The sequence below is a fragment of the Gracilinanus agilis genome, unplaced genomic scaffold (genome assembly GCF_016433145.1).
Source record: "Gracilinanus agilis isolate LMUSP501 unplaced genomic scaffold, AgileGrace unplaced_scaffold20980, whole genome shotgun sequence".
Taxonomy (NCBI): Eukaryota; Metazoa; Chordata; class Mammalia; order Didelphimorphia; family Didelphidae; genus Gracilinanus; species Gracilinanus agilis.
The window spans coordinates 1-7,614 of record NW_025352449.1 but is presented as its reverse complement, the minus strand read 5'-3'; the positions used below and the strand labels follow the sequence as shown (position 1 = coordinate 7,614).

General features: G+C 46.5%; 1 long non-coding RNA gene across 1 annotated transcript; it reads right to left on the bottom strand.

The window, feature by feature from the left end:
* Positions 1–2,359: 2,359 nt before the first annotated feature.
* Positions 2,360–7,576, bottom strand: LOC123254392. Its single transcript, XR_006506668.1, has 3 exons — positions 7,464–7,576; positions 3,059–3,085; positions 2,360–2,387 (listed from the first exon to the last, which is right to left on the bottom strand). It is a non-coding gene; the product is annotated as an uncharacterized LOC123254392 (long non-coding RNA).
* Positions 7,577–7,614: the final 38 nt, after the last annotated feature.

Below are 7,614 nucleotides of genomic sequence, written 5' to 3'. Positions count from 1 at the left end.
CAACAATACCGTTGTTGGATCTATTTGTCAGGGTGATTAGGAAAAGGGGAAAGAGCCTTTGTGTTCTGAAATATTTATATCAGCTCTCTGTGGTGGCAAAGAACTGGACATTGAAGAGATGCTCATCGATGGAGGAGTGACTGAACAGGTTGAGGTGTATGATTGTGATGGAATACTGTTGTGCCGTAAGAAATGGCGAGCAGATTAACTTAGAAAAACACGGAAAGACCCTCGTGAAATTATGAAAAGTGAACGGAGTAGAGCCAAGGGAACACTGTATACAGCTACAGAATTAATGTCTGAAGAATAACTTGTGAACGCCCACCTCCAGAGAAAGAACTGATACATAGAAACACGAAAGGCATAGTTTATACATCCATCTCTTTTTCTATCAAATGATACCTTCTCTGGTGCAGGGAGGGCAGGGAGGGAGATGCCTGGGAAACTGAATGTAACCAACACAAAACTCTCCCAAAAAGTGGGAGGAAGAATAACAATACTTCTCTTGTTTTTCTCAGTGGGGTCCAGAGATGGAAAGTGCTTTGTAAAACTCGGATATGGACCTGATCACATTCTGATTCTTTTGACTCTCTCTCTCCTGAAGGTGCAGAAGGAAGCGAATAGTGTTTCCTCAAAAGGTCAAGGTGTAGCATGTGGGCATGGCTGGAACAGCCCTGATGAGTAGAGGCTCTGGGTATGGAGGGGAACCCTCTGGGTGAGCCTCAGAACCTGTCAGTTCTATTTCTAATCTAATTTTTTGTTTCCCAAATTAGATTTGGCCTGGGCAGTCATAATAATGGACTATATAATAATATAATATATTTTATGTATATTAAATTATATTGCATATAATATAATAATACCTAGAAGCCAGGCACTTGCTTTAAAGGGGAAAGAGCAGCTTGGTCTTCAAAGCAGATATTGGTCTCACCATATGAAAAATCTGGCACTATTGCCAGATAAGTATTAACCTGATTTGGCCAAAGAATCTCAGAATCTTAGAGTGGAAAGGGTCCTCTTTGGCCAACTAATTGGACTTCTGTCTGGCAGGAATCATTATGACAAGAGGTTCCCCAATCTCTGCTTGAAGACCTTCAAGGAAGGGTGACTCCCTCCCCCTGGAGATTCCTTTTACTTTTGGACCACTTTCATATCTAGGCAGTTATTCCTAAGCACCTTGATTTAGTAGAGTGAGTCCTGGCCTTAGTCATTTACCAGCTGTCTGATTCTGAGCCAGCCAGGCAACCTCCCTGAGCCTTAGTTTACTCATCTGTAAAATGAGGGGGTTGGACTCAAGAGTTTCTCAAGTTTCTTCCAGCTCTAAATCTAAGGGTCTCTTTCACTTCTAAATATATTATTTGGCTTCTAATTCCACTCTGGGACCAGAGAGGACAAGTCTAATCCCTCTTCCTCCACCAATCTACCTCCAGACTAGACATATCAACCAACATTGGAGTTAGAGCTAAGGGGGCCTTAGGGATGATGCAATCTGCTTCCTGTTTTATACAGAAGAAGAAAATGAGTCCCAGAGAGAGAAAATTACTTGTCCATGTTCCAACAGGTAGTAAATAGCAAAGCTAGAGTTTGAACCCAGATCTCTTGACTCTTAAAAGTTTGGCTGGGAGAGTGTTACTTGTTTTTTGAAGACACTGGGACTGTTTAGTCTGGAGAAGAGAACCCCGACAGGGGATGAGATTCCTGTCTTCAAGTATTTGGACAGCTGTCATGTAGAAGAAGGATTAGCCACATTCTGCTGGGCCCCACAGGACAGAATTGGGAGCCATGATCGGAAGTTGCCAAAAGACACATTTCCTTTCAATGCAAGGAAAAACTTTGTAAGGATTGGGAGCTGTCCAAATCGAAATGAAGGCCTTGGGAGGTTGGTGGGTTGGAAGAATCCTTCCTGGAGATCTTCAAGCAAAGGTTGGGTGACTGCTGCTTAGGGATGCTGAAGAAGGGGTTCCTGGATAGGCACAGGATGGATTACTGAGCTGCTGAGGACTCTTAAAATTCTGTCATTCTTAGAGACAGGAGGTCCGAGGTTCAAATCTGGCCTCAGACACTTCCCAGCTGTGTGACCCTGGGCAAGTCACTTGACCCCCATTGCCTACCCTTACCATTCTTCTGCCTTGGAGCCAATGCACAGTATTGACTCCAAGATGGAAGGTAAGGGTTAAAAAAATAAAAAAAAATAAAAAAAAGTCTGTCATTCTACAATTCCAAACCCAGGGCTTTCTCTACCATGCCAGACCACGCCAAATCATTGTCAAAAGATCAGTGGTAAGAAGCCATGATTTTTCTTGATCTCTGGGGAGATTTCATATTAAAAAGTCACCCTACAAATCCACTGGGAGTCTTACCTTTTCTCCTTTTTGTCCTGGGGGTCCCTACAAAGAGAAATTGGAAAAAAGAAGTAAGGAACTCAGACCTGGGAAAAAGAATGTTCTCTCTCCTCATCTGTACCTTCTGGTTTTCCCTGGCTTCCTTTAAGACTTGGCTCCAGGCACATCTTGTTCAGGACTTTCATAGTTCCCATGCTGCCCCCTTCCCCCATTTCTGCTGGATATATCTTCTATGCACTCACTGATTTGTATGCTGCCTACTCCATTAGACTGTGAGCTCCTTGAAGGCAGGGGCTGGATTTCTCTTTTTCTCTACATCCCCAGAATTTAGTGCAGTGCCTGGCACATAGCCGGTGCTTAATAAATGCTGGCTTTCTCAAAGCTAGTGTAGATGAAAAAATTAATATCCAAAATACTCCAAGCATTATATTTAATAAGATTTATTAAATTTGACTTGAAGCAAAAAGGGAAACTAAAAGGCTAGAGTCAAGAGGGAGCTCACGCAAGCCACTCACGTGGAAGAGAGAGCGAGGGAGGAGCTTTCAGAACTATATAGAGTAACGTAAAGATGCACGTAAGTGAAAAGGGAAAAAGGAATTTTGGGATGGAAAAAGAATTCTGGGAGATGGAGTCTAAAGGTACAAAACTTCTAATGAATACATTAGCAAGAAAGTACCATCTCTGATAGTAATGCCACACCCCATTTGAGGACTTACCGGTTGTCCTTTGGGACCTGATAGACCCTGTGAGGAGGAAGAAACAAACCTAATCAGCTGAGACAAAGTCAACGATTGATTAAAAAGAAAATCAACAGAATCCCCAAGTTTCCATTGGGGCAGACACTGGTGATGTGATGCTGAACCTAGGAAGCTGGTGGCACCCTAGAGAGAGCACTGGGCCTGGAGTCACAAGGACCTGAGTTCAAATCTTGCTCAGATGTTTTACTAGTATGATCTTGGTCTCCCTCTTTCAGTCTCAGTTTCCTCATCAATAAAATGGAGATAATAATAACACTTACCTCATAGAGTTAGTGTGAAGATCACATGAGAAAATTTATATAGAGGGCTTTGCAAACCTTAAGGCACAATATGGCAGTTCTTATTATTAATGTTATTACTATCTTATCCCAGGGTAGGGAGAGGGAAAAGAAATGGAAATGAGTAGAGAAAGACACGATCTATTTCTCTGACTGCTCTTGACAAACTGATGGGGTGCCTCCAGCTTTGATGCTCCCCTCCCACCCCCCTGGCCCTCTCTCCTTTGAAAACATCAAGGTAGCAGGTCAGGGCCCGGGGATCCTTGCCCCACTTATCCCTTGACCCCATTCTTCACAGGAAGGAGCCAAAAGGCAGGACGGAGCCACCAAGGCACAGTAACCAGGCTGAACAATGTAATTCAATTTGACAAGCGGTTATCAAATGCCTGCTATGTGCTAGGCCACATTCTAGGATGTAAAACCACAATGAAATAATTCATGTCCTCAAGGAGCAGAGGATTTGGATCCAGCTTTGGACATTTGTTAACCATATGATTCTGGGCAAATCCCTTCCCTTCTCTAGATCTCAGTTCCTCATCTCTACACAGCACATGTTTGTTAGCTGTGTGACCCTGGGCAAATCACATCACCCTCCTTGCCTCAGTTTCCCCATCTGTCAAATGAACTAGAGGAGGAAATGGCAAACCACTCCAGTGTCTCTGCCAAGAAACCCCCAAGTGGGATCATAAAGAATTGGACATGACTAAACAACCAAAGCAGCATGTCACACTGGGGATAGAGATTGGCCTTGGCCCTAGGGCTGCTTTTTGCGCAGGAGATGAAAGTAGAGCCCAGCAGGGCTCCTGGGATGATGTTGGGCCTCATGGGAGGGGAGGGCAAGTTGACAGCTTGGAATTTGTCCTATATTCAGGAGAGGGAGGGAAAGTGGACCTTCCTTGAGAGTGATGCAGAGAAGGAGACGAGGACTCAGGAGTTAGCATTAGGATTGCCCACTCTGCTTGGGGAGCCAAATGGTCCAGAGCTGGGGGGCGGTCGTGGTGGTAGGAAGACACTCTCCTCTCCATCCTCTTCCTGAGAAGAGGAAGGCAGGGTCTGGTATGGCCCATATCCTGCCCGACTGTCCCCAGCTGCCTCTGGGAGGCATCCTAAGAAGGAAGGGGCCAGTCAGCAGAGGAACACAGAGCAGCCTGAGCTACAGTGGGAGGAGGTGAGACAAGGGGAAAAGAAAGAAAGAAAGAAGAGAAAAGTGAGAGGAGGGTCTGAATGAAGAGTACCGCAGGGCGGCAGACAGATGATAAACAGGGCGAGAGATTGACTTTAAACTGTGCTGCTCAATGAATAGTTCTAGCTGTCAAGCCAAGTCAAACAGGAGGCTAATGGCGCTGAGGCCTGTCTCATGTTGATAGATGGTGATGAGGAAGGAGGGGATAGAGAAAGCAAACTTTGGCTGGCCTGGGAGGGAGGAGGGCTCCTCCATCCTTTCTTTCCTTTTTGTTGGCTCTCTTTGGACTTCAGAGGATGCTGGGATTGGGCCCCATGCAGGAAGGCACGCAGACAGGCTGGGTGGATGGGTGGTATGTGGAGGACAGCCTTAGTCCTAGAGAGGAAACCTTCCTTCTGCTTAAGGTCAAAGACTGTTCTCGCATCGACGCAATAAGGCGAATCATCCAAGTATCACTTCTATTTGATGGAGGAGAAAACTGAGACCCAGAGAGAGGTGGAGAAAATTACCCAAGGTCATATAGCTAGTGCTTGTGAAGAGGTGCAACTAGCAATTACAAAGCAATGGTGGTGGATAGAGAGTTAGACCTGGAGATGGGAGGTCCTGGGTTCAAATCTGGCCTCAGAAACTTCCTAGCTGTGTGACTCCGGACAAATTACTTAACCCCATTTGCCTAGCCTTTGCTTTTCTGTCTTAGAATTGTTAGGGAGATAGAAAGGGTTAAAAAAAAAAAGCAATGGAGGCCCAAGGCCAGTGAGGGAGGGAGGAAGGGAGAGGGGGAGAGCATGTGAAGTGATGCTATTGGGAGGAGGTGGGAGAAGACCAATTCATCCTCAGAGGCCTCAGTTTCCTCATCTGAAAAATGGGGAGGTTCAACTCATTTTATGCTCTGCCTTGGTACTCCCCTACTCCCATGTCTGTATCTGGGATTCAGAGGTAAATCTGAAAGCTAGAAAGCTAGAAAGGTTGCTCCCTCATCCCAGGCTTCCTCACAGTTTCCTCACTGCAAAGTTAGGGGGTTTGGGCTAGATGGTCAAAGATCCCTTCCAGCTCCAAAATTCTCTAAGGCTCTAGGAAGGCTGTGTTAGTCTCTGACTACTTTCAGTAAGGTGCAGTGGCCAGAGGCCTGGGTTTGGTGTCAGAAGACCAGGGATCACCCATGGACCACCTGGGTAGCATTCACCAGGCACTTCCTGTCTGGCCCTCAGTTTCCCCATCAGAAAAAATGAGGAGTTTGGATCAGAAGACCTCTAAGGTCCCTTACATAGGTCCTTCGAGACAAATGGTCCATCATCTTGATTTATGCTCTTCCAATGTACTTATCGAGGCAGTTAGGTAGAATGCTGGGCATGGAGAAAGAGAAACCTGAGTTCAAATCCAATCTCAGATATTTCCTAGCTGTGTGACCCTGGGCCAGTCCCTTAATCCACCAGAAAAGAAAACAGCAAACCACTCCAGTATTTTTGCCAAGAAAACCCCATTGTGTGCTCCGGTCCAGGGGTCAGGAAGAGTCAGACACGATGGAATGATGACTGTGTGCCACAGTCATCCGTGTTTGTGACTTGTCCTTCTAGTAGCCTATGAACTCTACGAAGGCTGGGATTTCTCTTAATGGTGGGAGGAGAACCATGCTTGAGACATATCTAAGGGACTCCCTTCCCCAGAGCCTACAAACAGCAGGCACTTTTAACAAATGTTTGGTCAATGAATAAATGGGTGAATGCAGTATTATCTCCATTTTACAGATGGGCAAGCCGAGGCTCAGGAAAATGAAGTAACCTGCTCAAGATGATAGCCTGAGTTAGTGGCAGAAGTGGAACGCTGAGGTCCTGCTTCCCCAGTGGGTTTTCTCTCTGGGGGTAGAAGGCTGCTGGCTTGCCTGGATAGGTCTGGCTGTCTGTGCAACAGCAGCTCTCGAGCTACGGCCAGCCTTGGGAGCAAGGAGGTCCCAGGAGGTTAGCCTGAACCTCTTCTGGCCCAGACAGGGCTGCCAAGGGGCCAGACAGAGGGCTCACTCCCCCTCCTGGTGGCTGAAGTCAGCCTCAGCCCCTTGCAGCGGGGAGGCTGCCCATGCCTGGAGGTGGGAGTGGGATTCCTGAAGGAGAAAACACACACGCACAGATGAACACACCCACGTCCACACGCAAACACACAGACATATACAGGTGTCCCTTCACGTGAATCCATAAACATATACAGACACGCAATCCAACAAATGGGTACACACACAGACACACAAAGCAGGAGGGCCAGGAGGCTGCCCAGGAGAACTGGCTGCCCTGTGATGCTGCTGTGGGGGATCAGAACTAACAAGCACTCTTGAATGCTCTTGGGAGGCTTTTCTTTTCTTAGAATAATAGCCCCGGGTTGCAGGTAGTGCAAGTATGCCCATTTTATAGATGAGTAAATAGAGGCTGGTTATGAAGGGGAGTGTCATGTGGGATAAAAGAATTGGGTCGTAAGGCAGAGGACCTGGGTTCGAATACCAACTCTCATCTTTGCTACCTCAATGGCTTCAGGCAATTCTCTGAGTCTCAGTTTCATGATGTGTAAAATCAAAGGCAGTGTCTACAAGGTCCTTTCCAGCCCAAGTCCTATGACTTGCCCAGGATCACACAGCTCCTGGCTGATATTTCCAGTACCCCCAGGTCTCCTAGATGAAACCTAATGTGCTTTCCTCTGCTCCCTATGGAGAATCTTAAAGAAGGAGAGCCATCAAGCCCGTCTAGGGGTGGGGCTTTCTCCCTCTTGCCCGGCTTCCTGTGGTCTCAGATCCAAAAATTCTGCTTTATGTTTCTTCAAGTATGGGAGCTCATTGCTTTTACATAGTCTCAGCTATGGGCCAGTGAGATCCTATCTCACCCCTCCATTCCCTGGCAGAGAAGGAATGCTAAGATCTTACCATCTCTCCCTTCGGTCCAGGGTAACCCTGAAAGAGAAGAGAGTGAGGGCTAGACAGGATAATTTCTAAACACAGAAGCCTTGCTCAACCCTTCCACCTTTTCTCTTTCCTCCTTGTTTTCCTTCCTTCCTTCCTTCCTTCCTTCCTTCCT